At 36.2% G+C, this 23,133-nt stretch overlaps 1 protein-coding gene across 1 annotated transcript in view; it reads left to right on the forward strand.

The window, feature by feature from the left end:
- The first annotated feature begins 5,139 nt into the window (after positions 1-5,139).
- LOC131439412 (uncharacterized) overlaps positions 5,140-23,133 on the forward strand; it is a 287,787-nt gene continuing 269,793 nt past the window's right edge. Inside the window, exon 1 of the mRNA XM_058610381.1 lies at positions 5,140-6,316. The gene's annotated coding sequence lies outside the window, so the exon portion shown is untranslated. The remainder of the gene's footprint in view (positions 6,317-23,133) is intronic.

Below are 23,133 nucleotides of genomic sequence, written 5' to 3' on the forward strand. Positions count from 1 at the left end.
TATTTTTTTAGTTGGAAATTCATTATAAACTAAATTTACAAAAAAAAACGTGATTAATCCACCTAGCAGTGAGATGATACCTTTTTTTATCAATCCGCATGTGTTTTCTGCATGAATATTCTTCGGTGTTTAAGTTTTCATTATATTATTTTAATGACCGTCGTTTTAAGCGACAATTTGAGATTGTAATCACTCATTACTCTGTAATGTCGAAACTGCAAATACAATCGAATTTAAATCTAGAAGTGTGATAATCGATTAAACATGCCATGATATGTAAGTTCCACTTTAGAGTTTACGGTAATTTAAGGTACTTCCAGAGCCGGTATTCAGGAACCAGCATAACCCAAACCGATTCGTATGGCCATATGACGAACAAATTACAGTTTTGAGTACAACTTTGAAGCTTAATTGGATAAAATTCATTAATTTTTGTATGTATGTATAAAATTAATTAATTTTGTATATAAGTTAAATTCAATTTGAATTTTTGTTTCTGAAATTTGATTAGGCTTTTTTGAGAAAACGATTGAGCTTTGAGAAACGATTTTATACTGGAACCGGAATTCTAAAATCGGTATGACCGAACTCAGATAAATGCACCTGAGAAGCTGTATAGTTTACATTTGTTTCAAAATATTTGAAAATCAGTGAAGACATCTTTGAGAAATCATAGCACGAATTAAATTTTTAGGTGCCTTCTGAATCGACAACTGAATACCACTAAAACTGAAAAAAGTTAATTTTGTTATCGACTATCCAAATCTGCTAACCCGATAAACCTGATTAATTTATGTGGAATAGATATTTTTATACTAATCACCCTGTATCCCCGAAACCGGAAGTTGGATCTGACTGAAGAGCAAGATGTTATAAAGAATCATGAAACTTTTCATTTGCTTCTAGACGATTCTTAGATTTCATTTGAATCTTAGATCGGTTCAGCCATCTACGAGAAGAATGAGTTACACAATTTTGATTTCGTTTCATATATCATCCTGTAGTTCTGGAACCAGAGGTCGGAACCAAACATAATTCAGGAACTTTGTTTGGGAGCATACGAATTTTCGTATGAATCTGAATTTATAGAAAAGAAATTTTCAGAGAAAATTGAGTGAAATTATTTGTCACACACGCATTTGCTGATCTCGACGAACTGATTCGAATGGTATATGGATGTTATGTTCTTCCAGCATTTATTGCTGTAAGTAGTTTAAAACAATATAATTAAAAAAAATCTGCCATCATCTGGTTTATATATGTCATATTCGAACGATTATGTTGCCAAAAACGAGCCGTGCTAAAATCGGTCCGAGGCAAATTGTCATGAAAAAGGATGCTGTACACAGTCTTTCTGGTACTTAGAAACAATTGTATGTAACAGAAATCGTGTTTTCCGTTGCTCCCAAGCATTGCTTTGTAATACAGCGCTCAAAATTCCTACTGCTGGAATAGGGGGAAAAGTCGTTTACACAAAAATTTCGATATCTCCGTTAAAAATAGACGGATTTTAACAATCTATGGCTTGTTGAATAGGTATTATCGTGCGGAATCTAAGTCTGAAAACATATTCTGTTTTCAAGGTCAATTGTGACAGAAACTGAAAATTTTGACATAAAACTTCGAATAACTCAAAAAGTAAACATCCGATCTCAAAACCATTCAATAGCGTTTTGGGTGACGGGGAGACCTTTCATTTGCGACTAGTTTGATCAAAATCGGTCCAGCCATCTCTGAGATCTCGACCTCTTAGTTGACAACACACATACAGACACACACACATACACACACACACACACACACACACACACAGACATTTGCTCAGTTCGTCGAGCTGAATCGATTGGTATATGTCATTCGGCCCTCCGGGCCTCGGAAAAATTTTCGAAAGTTTGAGCGAATTCTATACCTATTTTTTATATATATAAAAAAAGGTAAAACCGAAACTTTTATTTCATTGACAATCTTAAAAATTTTGGTAAATATACCTAAACTCTAAAAATAATTATATATAATTATATATATTGTAAAAACGCAATTGATAACTACTAAAATTCTGATTTTGTTTTAGGTTTTCCGTAGAATCTAAAAAAAAATCGGTAGAAGATCGGAAATTTCAAAATTGCCATCCGTGTTGATTTCATATATTTCATAGAGACGTAGAATTTGAATTTTTCTAATAAAATAAGTTTTGTGATAAAACAAAAATTTTGTAATTCCAATGGCCTTATACAATAAGGAATTGAACGTAAAAATATAAGAATGAGAAAGATGGCCTAACCGATCTGAGAACTTTTTCATTCTGAAGATTGCACTAGCTTTCATGTTTTTCAAAAATCAAACAAAATTGTTTGAAGAATACCTTTTTCCTTGAGAATAAGAGAGATATAAGAAAGGTATCATTACACCATTAGGTGGAGGAAAAATGTTTTACTTAATTTCGTGAGATTTTTTGTGCTAAATGCGTAATTCTTCTTCCTTCATATAATTTTACGTTCTATTTTTTATTGTACAAAGCCATTGATATTATTTAATATTGTACATTCACTTTGATTTGCAGAATCGTTGGAACGTAATATATATCGAAAATTTTGAAATTTCCGATCTTCTACCGATTCTTTCGAGATTTTACGGAAAACCTAAAACAAAATCAGAATTTTAGTAGTTATCAATTGCGTTCCAATCCAAGTTTCAGTTATTCTACAGGGTGATTTTTTAAGAGCTTGAGAACTTTTTTAAACAATAAAACGCATAAAATTTGCAAAATCTCATCGGTTCTTTATTTTAAACGTTAGATTGGTACATGACATTTACTTTTTGAAGATAATTTCATTTAAATGTTGACCGCGGCTGCGTCTTAGGTGGTCCATTCGGAAAGTCCAATTTTGGGCAACTTTTTCGAGCATTTCGGCCGGAATAGCCCGAATTTCTTCGGAAATGTTGTCTTCCAAAGCTGGAATAGTTACTGGCTTATTTCTGTAGACTTTAGACTTGACGTAGCCCCACAAAAAATAGTCTAAAGGCGTCAAATCGCATGATCTTGGTGGCCAACTTACCGGTCCATTTCTTGAGATGAATTGTTCTCCGAAGTTTTCCCTCAAAATGGCCATAGAATCGCGAGCTGTGTGGCATGTAGCGCCATCTTGTTGAAACCACATGTCAACCAAGTTCAGTTCTTCCATTTTTGGCAACAAAAAGTTTGTTAGCATCGAACGATAGCGATCGCCATTCACTGTAACGTTGCGTCCAACAGCATCTTTGAAAAAATACGGTCCAATGATTCCACCAGCGTACAAACCACACCAAACAGTGCATTTTTCGGGATGCATGGGCAGTTCTTGAACGGCTTCTGGTTGCTCTTCACTCCAAATGCGGCAATTTTGCTTATTTACGTAGCCATTCAACCAGAAATGAGCCTCATCGCTAAACAAAATTTGTCGATAAAAAAGCGGACTTTCCAAATGGACCACCTAAGACGCAGCCGCGGTCAACATTTAAATGAAATTATCTTCAAAAAGTAAATGTCATGTACCAATCTAACGTTTAAAATAAAGAACCGATGAGATTTTGCAAATTTCATGCGTTTTATTGTTTAAAAAAGTTCTCAAGCTCTTAAAAAATCACCCTGTATAAGTTTTGCTCATAATACATTTCCAACTAAAATTATAAAAAAATATATGTCATAAATTTTAAAAGTTTTGATTTTATTTTGTTTGGCCAAATTTTTCCAATAATAGAAATTCTCTGTATTTGTACCAAATTTCTTGAGATTCTTTGAACGGATATATAATTTTGTTCATCAATACATTGTTTCTGGCAATGATTGCAATATTCTGGAGCAGAAAAATGCACATGTCATCGCTCTAATTTGTGAGTTATATACAAACATGTGAAAAAAAACGAGAAATTCAAATATATTTAAAAACTCATCGATTTTTTAAGGTTTTCTTTTGATAGTGCAAAAATGATTGTTGGGCGAAAATTGTAGCTGGAATCCCTAGCAATCGAATGATGTGTAAAAATATATAGGTCATCGCTTTGAATTTCGAGATATTTACGAACATTGTAAAAAATCTCACCTTTTCTGAGGTCATCTATCTACAGTTTTCATTATAACTTTGGGTAGACAACCCTATTTTTCGTTTTTTTTTCAGTGCATTTTATTTCTGAAAGTAGTACCTTTCCAATGTTACACAAATTTCGAAAATTGGGTGACTAACAATACAGTTATGACTCGATAAAGTTGAAATTCTCAATATCCGATTCGCGATGCAGGTGCCGCATGAATTCAGATAGGGCATATTTTGAGCTTGAAAAAAGACTTGGAATGGGAAAAATCAAATTTTCAAAATCGAAATTTGTCAAGTAATAACTGAGCTATAATAGCTCAAAGTTACCGTTCCAACTTTTTTTCAGCCTTGGTGCTCCGTGTAACATTTTTAGGCTTGGTATTAGGAGTGATAAACAATGAAAATTGAGAAATAGTTTTTTGCCGTCTTTTGATAAATTCTACTAGCGCTCCAAATAATCTCAACCGAACCGAATCAAATTCCGGATATTATAAAATCAAAAATGGTTACACGAAATAGAAGAAAATTCATTTTCAACCCCACAGTTCGTGTAGCATATCCTGAAATTCTACAATATAATTGAACTAATATGAGGTCTCCAAAAAAGCCTGTGTAAAATTCAATTGTCTTCCTAATAAAGGTTTAAAAAATGAAACTGAGATGGCACGTCAGGTAAAATTGACGTTAGATTGCCAATTCATGTCATAAAATTATCTTCTAAAAACATTCGTGAACGATACAACCTCTCAAGATTTTCATTTATTGTCTTATTTGCCAACACTGCCTCCATTCCGCTTACCACTCACCGAAAACCGACCAGGCGACCAGTCTCTTATTACCCGGGGTTTCTCTCTCATTCCGACACGCGCGAACTGTTATGAGTGGTCGATCCACAACTCCACATCCTTTATCGACGCTCGGTGGCACTCAACTCCAGTAGGAGTTCTATTACGATTGCGACGGTGACGCTCTCCGAGTTCCTATTGCGGATGCTCACCTCTTTCACCGCAAAACGTAATACTCAACGTACTCTCAAGCCAGCCAGCATGCTGCTTTCCATCTTCTAACATCCATTTCAGTCGTATTCCGATCGCGTGAAGTACATGTTTGTTACTGTTAGCAGTCGTTTTGGTATGGTTTTATGTGTGGGAATTTGGATGATACTCTTTTGCCGGATCCATAAGCCTTGTTATTGTGATAAGGGACGCAATTTCGCTCCGATCAATCTGTGATGTTCCCGAAGATGCTGACGAGTGAAGCCGCACAGGAGTGATCCTCGTCGTAGTGACTGAGAGTCAGAAGTTAGTGCCGACAGAGTGGTATTGTTGTGCAACCGAAGAGAGCAGGTGCCGTGTTTTGACTTACCTTTTGCGGCGACGGTGACGAGGACGACAACGTTGCGAGGAGTATCTCTGGTTTCAGATAGTTGGATTGTGGAGAATAGCAGAAAAGAAAGTGTGCACAAGTCAGACGGAAAGTTGAATAAAACCAAACAGTGATAACAAGTGATTGTTTTGTATATGGCTCTACCCTCGGCGGTAACGGAAGAGTGCATAATAATTGTTGTATGTGTCTCTGATAGCGTCGCAATCACTGCAATTGAATGTGATTTCTCAACGCGAGTTGAATGATTTCCGTCATCGTCTGAAAAGCACTAACTGGAAGTGATACATTTCGCCCGTTGGGAATTTGATCGCGCAATTTTTGTTTTCTGCGAACAAAAACGTGTTAATTGTACTAATTCGATGATTGTTTATGTGTACACATCAAGCTCCATTCGAAGCTGAAAATAAATCAAATTCACGGCTACTCGTCGGAACGGAGCAGGTTCCGTTTTGTTTTATTTTATTTTATTTTTTCAAATAAATATTGGAAAGAAGAAGTGAAAAATAATGCCCTAGGCGGCTGCATGACAAATGTGTATTTGGAAGTTGAATTGAAATCAGTGTGCGTTTTTGTGACCTATATTGTGTGACGAGAGAAGAAATAGCCGTGTGTCCGAGGAGAAGCGACCACACACCAGAAAGGAGCCGCAACCGAACAGAAATTATACACTGAGAAGACGAAAACAAGAAAAAAAAAGTTTTAAAAATTCAAAAAAAGTGGTCGCTTGTGCCCAAGGAATAATAATCGGCAGCGTTTCAACGCGAAGCCATCGTGTGACTTCACATTAAGAAATAAAAAAAAAACGGAGGAAAGTGTTGAATCTTTGAGCCGGTCGACGAGTGAGCGGTGTTGTAAAAAAGGTAAGATCTCATTAAAGAAAGTTTTTCGAAACCATTTTCTTTTTGTTTTGGTTTGAATATTTCTCTTTGTTTTGTTTTGTTTTCATGCACGCCCCGTGTGCGTGTGTTGATCATTGATTTATATCCACAGGGCATCAACAGTCTCTATATGGGGGTTCGGTATAACTCGACCAATCTCGGAATGTTGGTCGGCTATTTCAGAGCAAAACTGACTTTCAGGCAATTTTCTTTCGTGATACTAGCCAAAACCATTTCTGCCGGAAACTTGATTTCATGAATCCAACATGAACATTTAACCTTGAAAGGTTGAACTTTGTAATAGTCTGGAATTTTTCGCGTTCCGAGAAAAATGTGTATAAAAGTAATCTAACGCAACCATAGCCAATTAAAACAAACTATGATTCTAACTGTATGCAGATATTCGAGACTGTTACAGTGTCCATTTGATGTAAATATATCGAGTAATTCCTGAGATATGATTGCTCACAGTGGGACATGTTATTTTTCGTTAGGGTAAATGGCGTGTACCTCACAAGTTCACAAGCACAGTTTCACCTATTTTTATGTTTCGTCTTCGGCTCATTAATACGTTTATGTTGCGCAATATGAACATTAACATGAACCTCCAAGCAGGAAACTTCCCTTAATTCATATTACCTCATGATCAAAAAAGAACCGGAATTTTCATTTTAAAATTCCCGCGCTTGTCCAATCGGTAAACTTTTTTTCTCTCAACGTTGGCAACACTTTTATACACATTCTGAAAAAATTTTGACGCATATCGTACGATTAGTTTTTGTTTGGCAGCTATACAGAGAAGTTGAAAAATTTTCGTGTGGCGATTTTAATTTTTATAATGAAAATTTAGAACAACGTGCGTGCATCAAATTTTGTATTGCAAATGGATTTAAGTGTTCCGAAAAGATCAAAATGTTAGAAAAGGCCTTTGGTGAATCGTGTCTAGGAAAAACACAGGCATACGAGTGGTATAAACGCTTCAAAGGTGGTCGTAGAAGCTTGGATCATGATGAGATCCCTGGCCGCCCAACAACATCTGTTACTGAAGAAAACATTGAATCGGCGAAGAAAATCGTGTTGCAAAATCGTTCTGTACCGATTAGAGAGATTGCTGTGTTGTTGGGCATCTCTTATGGATCAGCCGAACACATTTTAACTGATGTTTTGGGTTTGAAACCCGTCGCTTCTCGGCTGGTGCCAAAAAAGCTGAAACCACGATAATGCGCTGACTCACACAGCGTTGGTTGTGTCACAGTTTTTGGCCAAAAACTCAACCAATATCATCAACCAAGCACCGTACTCTCCAGATATGGCCCCGTGTGACTTTTTCCTCTTCCCCAGACTCAAATTGCCATTGCGGGGAACGCGTTTTGAGACCATAGAGACCATAAAAGAGAATTCACTGCGTGAACTAAAGGCCATACCTTCGGCGGCCTATAAAACTTGTATGGAAAATTGGATCAAGCGTTGGCATGCTTGTATTGCCGCAGGAGGAGAGTACTTTGAAGGCGATAATAAAGAAATTTATTAAAAATTTAAGTTTTGCGTTTTTTAATAAAATTCCGGTTCTTTTTTTATCATAAGGTATGTGAATTAATTTTCATCTCATTCTTTGAGATTTCCTTACCACCAGCTGAAGAAATTCTCAATTGGTTTCTTCCGATATGGGATCTGCTTTGAACTGTGTTTTTGGAAAATGTTTATTGAAAACTAGCGTACCCACTGGAACAGTCTGAATTTTTTGAAAATCGCAGGGATAAATGAATTGGTTTATTCAACCTCCTCTTCTAGGCTAAATGTTTACACCTACAAATTACCACTACTCATAAAATCTTGTGCAACACTTTCGTCCGCATTCATAGTCAACCAGTTTTTTTTTTCTATTGGGCACTGTTCAGGCGAGTTTGATAGATTTACCTCGTTTGGCACAAAAACCAACATCGTACGATTCGTACCACTCCATCACAAATTCTGCCTAATGACACGATGCCAAATCCGGCACTTCTGGAAGCATTCTTCTATATGTATTAGGCCGTTGATGGTGCCGGTCTTATTTTACGGCTTGTTTACAGGTCGCCTGACGTTACATCAAGCACTTCCAGGCGAATTTGTCGACTTTCTGCTTCCGGAACTTTTATTTTATTTATTTATTTATTTTATTTATTTTATTTCTAGAGCAGGGAAAAGCCCACTGAAGATAAGTTATTATCAATCTATCACTATATCTCCAGTAGGCATAAAACCTCCTCATCTTTTGTACCAACGGATTACAGAATATCCGAATGATACATTTCATATTATTAACTATTATTACTACATAGCTAAGTACTTAGAACTAACAATAAACTTCTAAAGAGATAGTGTTCGACAAAACAATTTCCCAATTGTATCACGAGTTAGATAAAAGTCGAACTGACTTGAACAGCGATTGAACACTCGGCACATACTTGCAAATGACTCGTTGTGGCCATAGTTGGTTCTGGCGGCAGGAATGCGTAGGAAAAGATGAGTTCGAAGACAACGACGACGAATATCAAAATCTAGCAAACGTAGATCGAGATCTATGAGCTTGCACCGATCTTGGTAACTCGGAAGATTTAGGGGATCTCTCCATGGTAGTTGGCGAAGCGCAAAACGAATAAATTTATGTTGAATATTTTCTATGCGTTGAATGTCGTTTTGATAGTTGGGTGACCAAACCACAGCTGCATATTCTAGTGTAGAACGAACCAAAGCACAATATAATGCTTTGAGGCAATGAATGTTTTTGAAGTCTTTCGTCACAAGAAAAAAGACGAATCCTAACGGAACATCCTAGCGGAACGTGTCGACATAAAACTCCATCCCTAGGACCTGCTTATTCGCTTTAATGTAGGTCGTACGTTCGAGAATCGACCTATAAGAATTCTTAGTGTCGGAAGAATCGTAGCACCTGTACGCCATGAATCGACTACAAAGTCGGGAGAAACATAAGGTCGAATTCCCCAACATAAATGTTATACCATGGCTTTGCTTGGCTTGTTGGTTTTATTAACAGACTTAATTAAAAAATATTGCGTGCAACATTCAGATTTTGTTTTCGGCTAGTTTTCAATTTTTTGAAAAAAGCAACTTTGTTTCAGTGCTTATATTTCTAAAGTAAAAAAATATTTCCTGTAACCTTTTATTGGACTTGATTTTTGAGCAATTCACAGTTTCGAGTAAAGACGATTCGATGAGAATGAATAGCAAAATACATTCGGCCCTTTGAAAAATCTGTTTTTTTGGAGGATGGGTTTCTCCGTCCATGCAAAATAAATAGTTTCCTTCATTCCGTAAAACAGATTTTATGATCAGTTCCGTGTTTTTTTTTGAAACACTTCATTCTAAATACTATTCAAAACTAACCACAGCTCCCCGACAACATATGTACAGATAAAATCACGGAATAGTAGTCGAGCTGACCCCGTTTTTCGATGTATACGTGCGTTTCCCCTTTTTTTTAAGATGTCTCCTTGTCCGGTTTATCACATGGCTTCCCGTAGTGAACAGCTTTTTGGCAATATTGACATGTGACCATCTGATTGTCATAGGTAACAAGTGATTTGCACGGTATTCTTGTATCCTGACCGAATGTCACATAAGAAGGTATAGGCCTCCTCAAGCGCATGCGTAACAAACGTACGCCATTTAGAATACCGGGGAAAAATTCTTCCGCTTTTCTTTTTCGATAGAGAGAATCTCTCCGTATTGGGACACAGTTGCGCGAATATAAGGATCGATGACGCTTGAGGGAAGATCATGCACACGCACTTCTATTGCACTATATTCCATATATACTGGAATGTTGTACTTGATATTTTCATGCTCCACATAGTGCACATTATTATTGTCTTTAGCGAATTGAATTGCATCCAACTCTTTATAGAACTGGATATAAACTACATTATTGGTCTTATTGCATTGAAGTAAATGCACACGTTTAATGTCAAGATGCATTTGCTCCTTAAGCAAACCTTCAAGTTCTCGTATCGAAGGTCGAATTTCGCACTGTCTGAAGTCAACAATAATTGTATTCTTTCGTACCGGCGGTAGCTTTTGTTCATTTGGTTCACTCATTTCGAGATCTTTCTATTGTTCACTACACAATACTGTACTTGGTTTCTTCTGTCCCGAACGTTAGCGGTTTTGGTTTATCTACTGACTTGGATGAGATGTGAAACTGAACTGTAGTGCAAAAAAAAATGTAACATACACACGCATATTAATCCTTATCTATATGAGAAAGGCAATGAGAAAGGTAAAAAAAGTCCTGCTCTCTCAATTTTGCCTTTCTCATATAGAAAGGCTATGCAATCGCTGCGAAAACCGACTTTACAACTAACGCCTGGAGCGGCGATTGTCATATACCATTCGACTCTCTCCCTCTCTCTTTTCCTCTCTCTTTTCCTCTCTCTCTCCCTATCTCTCTCTCTCTCTGTTTGTGTGTGTGTGTGTGTATGCAAGGTTGCTGATCCTATCAATGAAACATTACTCGTGAACTATTCTCTTCACCGGCGATGCTCTACCCGTGCGGCGAGCAGTTTGTATATATTCCGTGTCTGCTTTATTCATTCTTTTCTTCCACTCAGAGAATTGAACCGCTTGGCAAAGCAAGCAAGCATCTTATATGCACTCTGTTGACTCACAGTGAGTTCGTTTCGAAGCATTTAGGTAGAAAGCTATTCGGTGGTGATGATGACTCGCGTTGAGTCGAATTTTCTACTCACGGTGATTCGTTCTCTGCGACGTATGGCGGTACAACTGAATGACCGCCCAGGATAAAATTTTATTCCTGTATAAAGCTCATAAGAAAGATGTCGAATCTTTTTGAATTGTCTTCACTGCACATTTCTTCGGTGTTTGCTATACTTTAATCGTGATTTGTAGCGTTAGGGACAACTTTGATACCTACCAGAATATGTTATTGATTAAACATCAAACTGTAAAGGGTTATTAATGGAGCGTTTTTGTGTGTCGTAAATATGTAACTTTCACTCCTATTCCGTAGTTCTATAATAAATTCATTTTGTGTTTCGATCGAGTTCGACTCTTCCAAACAAATTATACCTCATTCGAAATGCCAAATTGGTATTTTTCATTCGGTCGAATGTAGGGTTGTTTATTATGCCTGAGAAGTAATAGTCCCAAGTTTTTGTCAATTATTATTGTTTCTCATGATCGTGAAAATATTTATATACCGATTACAAAGCCATTCGACGATCGTTTCCTTAATAATTATAAACATATGTGATGATTGCTTTTAATTTCATGTTAATCATTCATAATAAACTAATAGTATTTGTATTTACTTCGAGACAAGTTGTGTCGAACCAAGTCAACTACCAAAAAGATTGAGACCAACTTTGATGATAAACACTATCAGTTCGTACAAATACTAGAAGAACCATAAACACCAAATAATTCCGTCACATTCAATATACAGGGCGTTAGAGCTACAATATAATAGAAACTAAAACCGAAATAGAACTTCTATAATTTTGTATAAGGCACTAATTTGGAGGCCAACATAAGATTTTACTGAAGAATGATATTTCTATTATTATCAAAAACAAACAAACTCTCTACAGTTACTTGTTGGAAACTGTGCCATTGATAATCGTGCAATGAAGACCTTCCGCAGTTTCCAATAACGAAATAAATATCTAAAAATCAAGTATCATACAATCAAACACAACAAAATTATCTGTCTCGTGACATTAGTGACGTTAAATAAAGTGGAATTAAATGCATATTTTTTTTCTTGATCCTATATTCTCCTACTATCTCCTGATTATGTGATAACAGAATTATATTTCATTTGGACTCTTTGTATGTGATCCTTGAAGTATTCACGTAAAAATTTTTTTGCTCAACACAGTTTTAAGGTAAATAATACAATGAGTAGTTTCAAAACTGAATGTGTGATATGAGTAACAAAAATTATAAATCGCACTATCTGACAAATCGATAAACCACGCGGATTGTGTTATTTTTCAAATTGAAATCGTTTCCTCTGTAATATGAATATTGTAAAATGTTATGAAATTGAATTTACAATTTCTTCTAGCGGATGTTCTTTTTTAAAAAAAAGCTAAACCGATCACTTCGGGAGTTAATTGTAGAACATTTTAATTTCAATACATTTTTGACAGCAATATCAGATTGTAATCTTAATTTGATTTCAGCTCATCAATTTCTCAACTGATATCACATTACGTTATTATTTTGCTGTTTGCTTTTGGAAGCAAAACTTACGAGGCAATAGTTTTGTGAAACTCCAAAAATGATAATATTAAATGCAAAAATTTAATGAATGCATTAAAATAGGACTAAGTTAATAAGGCGATACAAAAATGCAAAAGTAAATTTCAATGGAACATCTATTCCTCCAATTTTATGTTGCGTTTTACAAAATGCTTCGACATCCTGTGGCAGTTGGCCGGAACCACAACCGTGATTCTCAATTTAAAAGTCTTAATTTCCTGATCGTAGTACAGTTATTCTAATCGATAATTTGCGTAGATGTATGGTAAAAGATGCTGAATGAGTATTTAGTTAGTAATGACTATTTCTTTGTTAGCCATTCTTCTTTATTGCTTTGATTTTTGTAGAAGCAAGCAGTTACATGGCGTCTCAGTAGGTTCAAACGTTGTGGAAAACCCTGCACTCCTATTACTTCTATAAATCAAATCTATGCGACGAAGCGTTAAATTGTGTTTAATATAATAAAAACATGAGAAAATAAATCATCCCTGGAATTAAAAGATTAGACTTGCCTCTATAATCAATATTCAGAATATATTTTTGTCACTCTATTTGCATTGCATATTCATATTGCGTATTGGACTTGATCATTCATAATCATATGTGATTTAAAAAAATATCACTGTAGATATTTCAGTCCATTTTCAAAATCATAAAAAAAATAAATATCAAACCAACCCAAAAGAGAATCAAAAGTGTTGCTACAGTTATATGTGGAAAATAATTCATTTTATTTTATTTCTTATATAAGCCATATAAACTGCAAAATTTTCACTTTACAAAAGTGATTGCCCTCAGGTGATTCAACTCCAGCTTTTTTAAAATCTATCTGCCATTACTTGCCGCAAAATTTCAACAGCACGGAGTACGAACGTGAGAATAGTATTCGGTGAAATCTGAATAAACTGTTTCATTAGTTTTATTGCAGTAGGAAGTACATTATATGTACATTAGTATACGATTTTAAACGACGTTTTGAAGTAGACTATCAGTTTTATTTATCAGTTTAATTTTTATCCAAACCAATCGTTTCGCCATCTTCCAATAATAAGTAATGATATTACGTTTAAAGTTTTCCAAGCTAATTTGTGATGTTCAACGCACACTTTTTATCAGGGCAATATCTACGAGACAATTAAACTAAGCAAAATAAAAAATTGCTTCCATCGCATCGCTAATTTTTGTCTTCAATTTTTTTCGTACACTTGCATTCATGATTGCTGGCATTTTGACTCGCAGTGAGTCAAAAATTGACTCAATGTAAGCGCTACTCGTGCCTGATGATACCTGCTCTTGAAATGGTAGAGAATGGCTCACGGCGGAATAGCAACAAGCATGAAAAAGCAAGATCTCTTCTCTCTTGCGAGTCGCTCAGGCAGTCACATATTAAGCATAGCTTCTGCCTCGTCCGGCATTACATGCTTTGCTGTCTCCGTTCTTGAATCGTTCGCAGGCGATGAACGTTAATGAGTTGCGTGAGGCGAATTTCAGCAACCCTGTGTGTATGTGTGCATAAGAAATAATGTCATTCACTATTCTCATAGATGACTGAACCGATTTACAAAGTTAGATTCAAATGAAAGGTCATAACGTCTCATTCAAAGTTCCTGAGTTTCATTTGGATCCGACTTTCGGTTCCGGAATTACAAGTGATATGCACAAAAAAAGGAAAAAAATAGTCACACACGTTTCTCTGAGATGGCTGAACCGATTTTCACAAACTTAGATTCAAATGAAAGGTCTTATGGTCTTATACAGTTTTCATTTGGATACAACTTCCGGTTTCAGAATTACAAGAAAAAATGTTCAAACTTATTAAAAAAATACGCACTCAATTTGCTCGGAAATTTTTTTATCGATTTTCACAAACTAAGAAGCAAATAAAAGGTTTTGAAATTCTGTTTCGATAGCGAAACGAGGTGCAGATTTTTATAAACTTACTGCTAAATTCATCTAGTAGACAGATCTTGTTAGTTAGTGAATATATGAACCTACTTTGGGACTACTAGTCCTCGGTTTCCGCTACCGAAAGCATCGATAGTAGTGAAGAAAATCTCCAAAAACGGAGCTCACTTCGATTTCTCAGCAACGGTTAAGCCGATTTTCACGAATCTTGATTCTAATTAAATCTCTCATTGTATTTAAATATACTGTGAAATTTCATCCTGATCCGACTTCCGGTTTCGAAATTATGGGGCGATGAGTGTCAAAACATTCTAATCGTTATTTAAAATGATGTTGCAAAATTAGTACGCGACGGTACGAGCGGCTCTGCTCCGCCACATTAAAATTTATATTTTTCAGGTGAAAAAGATGTAATTTTTTAAATTCTTTTATTCAATTTGTACCTACTTGTTAGTGTTATTACAATATCATGGTAACGATGCTTTTCTATAAAAGCACAATTATTGCCTTTCTCATATAGGAAGTTCATGCAATCTCTTGAATAATTGAAAAGTGAAAATTGGTTCAGAGGGCGAAGTGTTCTAACATATATCATTCGACACAGTTCCTCAAGCTGAGAAATGCATGTGTCTGTGCGTGTATGTGTGTGAGTATGTGTCAAACAATGGCAAAGCAAAGCCTTGGTGTTACATTCCTGTAGTGGAATTTGACCTTCTGTTTGAACAGACTTCGCAGCCGATTCTGAGTGTGCAGAACCATTGCATGGCTGGTGCTACGATTAAACTGACACTACGAATCCTTCCAGGTCGGGGCTCGAACATACGACAACTGATTTGTAAGACCAGCGCCCTATGCATTGAGCCGCCAACCCGGGACAATGGCACCCATAAAATAAAATATCATAGTCCCATAGGTTGCTATTGAATTTCACACCGTCATTTAGAGCGACGATGCAAAAAGGATAAAATTCTTCTAGATTTGGCTTAAAACTGATTCAACTTGTAGGCTATATTAATTATTTACTTATTAGGTGAACCGACTTCGGCTATACTGGTTCCAAGTTCCCGGTTCCAGAGGTACCGGAAATAGTGGTCAAAAAGTTTAAAATGAGACTCACTTAATTTTCTCAGATATGATTTGATCGATTTTCACAAACAGGCTCAAATAAAAGTTCCTATAGTCTCATAGATTGCTGTTCAATTTGATCCGGGTCCGACTTCCGGTTTCAGAACTTGTGTGTTTAATCGTTTAATGCGACGATGCAAAATAAAGAAAAATTCTTATTAACTTGACATAACTGTTTGCAAATTGAAAAGGATATGGTTTTTATTTTATTCAAGATTGAAAAAAAAATTCTTCACAGAATCTTCTAGTGATATTGTTGAAAGCATAAGTAATATGAGAAAGGCATCATTACACCAAAGCAAAGCCTTGGTATTACATTCCTGTAGTGGAATTTGACCTTCTGTTTCAACAGACTTCGCAGCCGATTCAGAGTGTACAGAACCAGTGCATGGCTGGTGCTACGATTCTACTATCATTACATCACTAGATGAATTAAAAAAAGTTTTTTTTCTGACGAACTTGTTTTTTTTAGACGGTCGAACCATGTGAAGTAGAATTTCTATTCAATGTACTTTCTCATACCAAGTAAAGAACTATTGATTTCTTTATACACAGAAAAATGAAGACGACACAATTCACCAATTTACTTATCCCAAAATTCATTTTCGGACTAATGGTTTTGAACAACAGAAACATGGTGAACAGAAAGTAACAGAATCACTACTTATGTAGTGTTTCTAGTATTTGAAAAAGAACGAACGACGATTGTGTTCTCCTGCAAAGCGACAAATTTTATCGCGTTTATTACGTCTTATATTTTTTTTTTTTGCTCAGAAAAGCTTTGCAGTTTTGATAAGACACGCCATATAGTGTGGTCATGCCACGCTGGAAACAACATACATAGACAGGAAAGTTTGATTATCGCTCTCGTAAGATTCGTAAGACTTTTTTGTCTCGAACCACCGATCTGGTGGGATTTTCACCATATTACAAAATCGAAAAGATTTTGTTGTTGTTGTTGCTAGCTTTACATTTGTGATCACATTTCAACTCCGAGGACACGGGGCTCTAAGGGCTGGGATTATCATCATCTTTCTCTTATCACTTAGCCAGTAATAAATCCACTGGGTTCCTGCTCGTAAAAGGCAGCGATTGTAGGAGATTCTTTTTCCTTCAGTTATCATATTTTTTCAACGTTTCATATCTGGTTACTATATTTTACTAAATTTATTCAAAAACCATTTTTCTTTCAGAAATATTTGCTCGATTTTATGACCAAATGAACTATGATTCATGTCCATCTAGCTCCTGAGAAAGGTTTTATTTGGTATTTTTTTTTTCGATTCCATGTCTTTCAAGATTCTATTTATTTGGTATTTTTTTTTCGATTCGATTTTTTTTCGATATTGTATACAACATTTTCAATCCGGTAGAAGATGCTACAAGAAATCACGTCTCTCAATGCATGAACCGTGAATGAATTTTTCTACATTTCTTCGCTCCACTTCAGAGTATGAAGTATTTCACGGCCCTTAAAAAAATTACAGTCTAATAATGAGAGAATCGCAAGTTGACAATTATTGCAGAAAATCGAAACGATGAATCGACTTGATGATTCTCATACTAGGTTGCAATATTTTAAAACCTTTGTGTGGAACATTCACCTACATTTTCATAGACACAACTTATACAAAGGTTATACGCACATAGTTAGAATAAGTGGCAATAGTAAAATGATTCTATCGCAATTATCCACTGCCCATACAGAATCGGATCGCGAAACGACAATAAGTGACCGTTTGTAGCTTCAGAGAGAATCCCCACAGCAGCGTGCTAACCTTTGATTCTCAGAAATGTAATCGAGAGAAATTCGCTCTCGCACTGGTGTCTATTCTATGTTACTCTAGCCATGCCGGGTTTTTGTTGCTGCGATGATATCCGTATCTCTTTGATGGCACTGATTAAATCGTGTGAAGAGTTGCGTAGTTAGTAGCGAGCGTTCTTTCATACGATAAAAGCCATCCTTGACTATCGCGACGATTCGTTAAAATTACAATGTTACTAACAAAGTTAACATAGATCGGAAAGGAAAATACTTGTTTGTTTGATCACCTAACTCCTGATACCCGATAAAAGGAGTTACGTATCACACTTCAGATATAAAGTAAATAAATTATCATTTTTTTCTCGGTAGTCGGCTGCCCATATCAAACAATATAACCAATTAACCATTTTCGAGGTATAAAGTAATAATATAGAGGAAATAATAAACAATCAAGACGCGCGTGAAGTCCGTTGATCTTTGTTTGGTGATTTAAAATGATATTAATACAATGTATGAAAAAATAATTTAATACGCGTACTTTATCTGTTAAAAAAGAGCTGTTTAATGCTGCAACTCTCTCAGAGTGACATCCCACCTCACTGTACCCTACCGGTATTCGGTTTCCGGCAGTACCGGAAATAGTGATCAAACACTTCAAATTGGAGCGCACTCCGATTCCTCAACGATTGTTACACCGATTTTTATAAACTTAGAATTAAATAAAGTCTTCCGGTCTCACAAGTGACTTTAAATTTTACTTTGCAGTCCTACAAAATGCTTGACCGATATTCACATACTTTGGAATAGGTTTCGTTTCTCGGTACAACATGAATTCCATTTTCTTTATACCATTTCAAAACATCTTTGGCGTAGTGACAAGATGGTAGTGAAGAAGCTTTGGCTTGATCGACTACAGCTGCATATTGTCTGCCGAGCCAAATATTTTTTTGGAAAACTTGGTCTTTTACTTCGTTCTGAAATGCTTCTCTATGCCGTTCCGTTACATGGTATGTAACTCTGGTAGTATAAAAAGACATAAACTTTCATTGTCTATCATCACGCAGGAAAACTTCGTTACACATATTTAACGAAGTTTTCCTGTGTGATGATGGACAATGAAACTTATGCCATCACATTCTGTTTATCATTACGGTTCGGTACAGTTACTTGAACGACTTCAGAACTCCCCGATGCTTGGAAGCCAAAGTTAAAGCTTAAGACCTTTTCATTTTTCTAGCCACAGTACGTACCGAAAGATCTGGTCTCTTCTGCAATAGTTCGCGTCCTGCTGGTGGTTCCTGAGATCCATTTTTGTTGCCAAACGTGCATCGAAAGATTTAAAAATATTATGGACAGATGATCATTTGTTGCTAATTAGTTACGATAATTTTGAATTTGTTGCTCAATTTTTTTATTGAGTACTTCGCTAAGTTCATACGAAGTAACCCTCCCTAATAAGCTTGAAAACTATTCGAAACGCAATGAATAGTTTGTTGCTAAACAGTTGCTAATTAGTTATGGTAATTTTGAATTTGTTGCTCAATTTTTTTAAGTACTTCGCTTAGTTCATATGAAGTTAACGAAGCACCCCTCCCATATAAGCTTCGAAACAAATCGTTACCCCTACAGTTATTTTGAATTTGTTGCTCAATTTTTTTTTATTTTTTGAGTACTTCGCTCAGTTCATATGAAGTTAACGAAGCACCTCTCTTAAATACGCTTGAAAACAAATCGAATCGAGAATCGAGTGGATTATTTGGTGCTCTTTAAAACGGAATTTGAACGGAAATTTTCTCATAGATGAATTGGACTTTATTACGCATAACTCCTCAAATTATATATCCGAGAGCCAACACGGTTTATGCTGAAACGATCTACATCTAAAAATCTTGTATCATACACTTCGTTTATCATTCAATCCTTACAAGCACGTCTACAAGTAGATGCCATATACACCGATTTCTCTGCAGCTTTGGACAAGATAAATCATGAGATTACCATTTCCAAACTAAGTAGACTTGGTTTCAATGGCTCTTTTCTGAGCTGGCTTAGCTCATACCAAATAGGGCGCAAATGTCAGTGAAAATTGATGACTGCTTTACATCACCGTTTGCTGTCAGATCCGGAGTTCCACAGGGTAATCATCTAGGACCATTCTTATTTTTGCTCTACTTAAATGATTTAAATACTTTGCTGAAATGCAGGAAATTATCCTTTGCTGACGATTTCAAACTCTTCCATCTAATCAAAACTACCAATAATGCCATATTTCTGCAGTCACAATTAGACATGTTTACAAATTGGTGCAGAGTAAATAGAACGACTATAAACGCCTCGAAATGTTCAATTATGTCGTTCACACGAAAACACTCAGTAGTTAAATTCGACTACTGAAATAGTCACAAACCGTTCGTTAAAGACTTGGGAGTTATCCTGGATTCACAATTACCTAGCTTCTAAGTTACTCGGATTTATTTTTCGTGTTACGAGATGTTTCAAGAATATACATTGCCTAAGAGTGCTATATTGTTCTCTGGTTCGTTCTATACTCGATATATGATATATGATATTCAGCGTATAGAAGCCAACATAAATTCATTCGTTTCGCGCTTCGTAAACTTCCTTGGAGAGATTACACATCTGCAAGCTCATGGGTCTCGATCTATTCCCGGGTAGAAGTGATTTGCAAACCAATACCAAATTATGTTATTAAAATCAAACATCTCAATGGTAGAAATTACCATTATTTAGTTTGAAATAAGAGTTAAAATATCAAAAATCATAACAAAGCCTACGTGAGAAAATAGCAACTAAATAAAAATTTCTGTCATTGTAATATCAAACCAAGAACAAAATATTTATAGAAGATGAATTTGTAAAATAATTTTATATTTTCACATTTAGAATAGAGTAATATCTTAAGTATTTCTCTTATCTGATTCTGATGCAGTTTATTCAACGGTATTTTATTTGAAGATAAAACTACTGGATCAATTAACTTAATGAAATTGAAATAGCTCATCAATAACGAAATAAGATATTATAACTAATTTTGATGTTGAACAGATATTGTACAATGTCTTGATCCCTTGACACATCACAAAAATATCAAGTATCGCTTTGACAACACAGAAACATCAAGCCAAGATATGATGGTAGAATTTGTTATTGTTTTGACCTTTGTTTGCTATTTACACCTACCCGGGTTGTCTGTTCGTAGAGACGTGTTTAAGGCAACTTTCGTCGCAGATCTGCTTCAATCTCGAATCGATTGTTCTGAACTCTTACGCTCACTAGACTTCGATATTCGCCGTCGTGCTCTTCGAACTCATACTTTTATCCGTCTTCCTTCCGCTAGAACCAATTACGGTCACAACGAGCCTTTCGTTAGTATGTGCCGTCTATTTAATCGTTGCTCAAATGTTTTCGATTTTCACTTAACTCATAACACCATAAAGAATTTGTTTGTAAGATTTTTGTCTCGCTAGTAATTAGTATTGTATTAGTATTAGTATTAGATATAAGAATGGTGCTGTGTGTAGTAGTAACCAATGTAATTCAAGGAAATGTATCATTTGGATAATTATAATCTGTTGGTACAAAAGATAAGAGGTTTAATGCCTGCTGGAGAGAGAGCTAAAATTTGGTGATGCTCAGCTCCAGTGGGCTTTTCCCTGCTCCAAATAAACAAATAAACAAATCGATTTTCACTAACATAGATTCAAATAAAGGTGGCATGGAAGTATTACAAAATATCTTCAAAGCTGATTCCCAGAATGTTTGATTTGATGTGATGTGATGATTCTCGCTTAAATATATAGGCGATAATGAATAATAAATGGAAAAGGCATTATTACACCGCTAGGTGGATAAAAAAGGCTTTTCTTTTGTTTGGACCTGTTTAGGTTGAATGAAATGGACCAAGAAGCATGCAGCACATAACGAAATATTCTAACATATCAGGATTATCATGAAACCATCGAATTAGGACTCATTAATCTAATCGTGTAATCGCTTTATCCTAAACCGGGGCTCAGTTTCGACAGCATATTTGTGCATTATCTGGGCTAAAAATCGACAATTCCGAACATAATCTGATTATTACGAATTCCTCCAGGAAGCCCCATTCATAGCCATAGCCTCTTACGAGAAAATCATTGCTTTTTCTTCTCTCTGTCCTACCCTGGAATGTACGCCGGTTCCACCCGGTTGGATTGGATAGGTTATGGCATGAAACATACCCATACGTACGCATCAGCATGATTCACGCATCGCTCATACCTCAAGTGCATTAGTCTGGATCGGTATTAGCGGCACTACCTGGCCCGGCTGAGAATGGGCTTAAATGAAAACGAAATAATAATTATCACCACCGGCAGCCTCCTCCACACCGCGATCGGTACTAATTACGAGTTTTGTTATAGGTGGTAAATTCCCACGCCTATTTTTGGTTGGTAAGTGGAAAATTGAATTCCGTGTATGCACGCTGGTATGCATGTTTGTTATTTGAGGCTTTTTCGGTGCTTTTGTGTTTTTCTCTGCCACGGAATTCCCTTGCCCCTTTCGGCACCAAGCCGCCTCTGATGGCTGGGAGCAGATGTGTAAAAGAGAGCGGACCAACTTTTGTGCACGAATTGTAACCGCAAGCTTATGGACAGGGAACACACGGACGGTGCTGTTTGCCCTAACGGATCAAAAGTTCAACAATCCCGTAAATTTATTTGCGTTGGCTTGTCGGTGGCACCGCCAACGGGCACTGGATGGCAGACCACGCGTCGGTTGTTGCGGTCGGACAACTGTAATGCAACTCGATAGTCCGGAGATAGTTCAATGGTTCGAACTCTGCTCAGTCACGGCCCGATGTGCAGTGAAACGATGGCTGATTCGCATTTACATTCGAATGGAAAGCTAAATTTATCAAATTTTATCTTCTGTTGGGATTGAAGCAAAAAAATAGTTTAAAAAGTTTGCATATCGAAGTATCCATCGTTGTTTTTTTTTTTGGAAGATTATTTCAATTGCTTTTCAAATCAGTTACACGAAAAAAAGGTTCATAGAGAAATTAATGACTTTCTTTCACTTGACTGCATTTATAACGAGATTCTGTGAACCGCGGAAATGAATAGCACAACGACAACACTAATGAAATTAAAGCAGTATACAGCAATGAACCCTTCGAAATGTGGAATTTCCTCTGCGTTCGTGGCTGCTCGACATTTTCTGAAACATTCTATCACCTCAAATGAAGCCATCTTTGGCTGTGTAACGGGCAGTGGAAGAAGGAACGGAACGGTATGATGGAACGGGAGTAACCGTAAATGTGTAGCAGGTGCCTCTACAACCGCTGGAGTGTGATCAGAAAGCCCACGCTAATGATAATTGAGTGTGAAATTAGGTGTGAAGTAATGTTATTATCATTGCATGACGAACATTTTTTCACCTTTATGTCGTTCATTCGACAATCGCGAATAGTCTAATGTGCGTGTTTCACTGTGTGAAGTGATTAATGTGCATGTTGCAGGTGTTAATGACCAGGATGTTAGTCACATCTGTCATTGAGTCCATTTGTAATTTAGACTCTCGAGCGACTGAAGAACCAAAGATTTATGACACTCTTACCATTTGCTAAATACGGAGCTCATTTTAGAATAAACTTAGGCTTATTCACGACACAATCTGGATGTCCTAAATACGTATATCTGGAAATACTTCAAAATAT

This window comes from Malaya genurostris, chromosome 3, assembly GCF_030247185.1.
Source record: "Malaya genurostris strain Urasoe2022 chromosome 3, Malgen_1.1, whole genome shotgun sequence".
Classification (NCBI taxonomy): domain Eukaryota; kingdom Metazoa; phylum Arthropoda; class Insecta; order Diptera; family Culicidae; genus Malaya; species Malaya genurostris.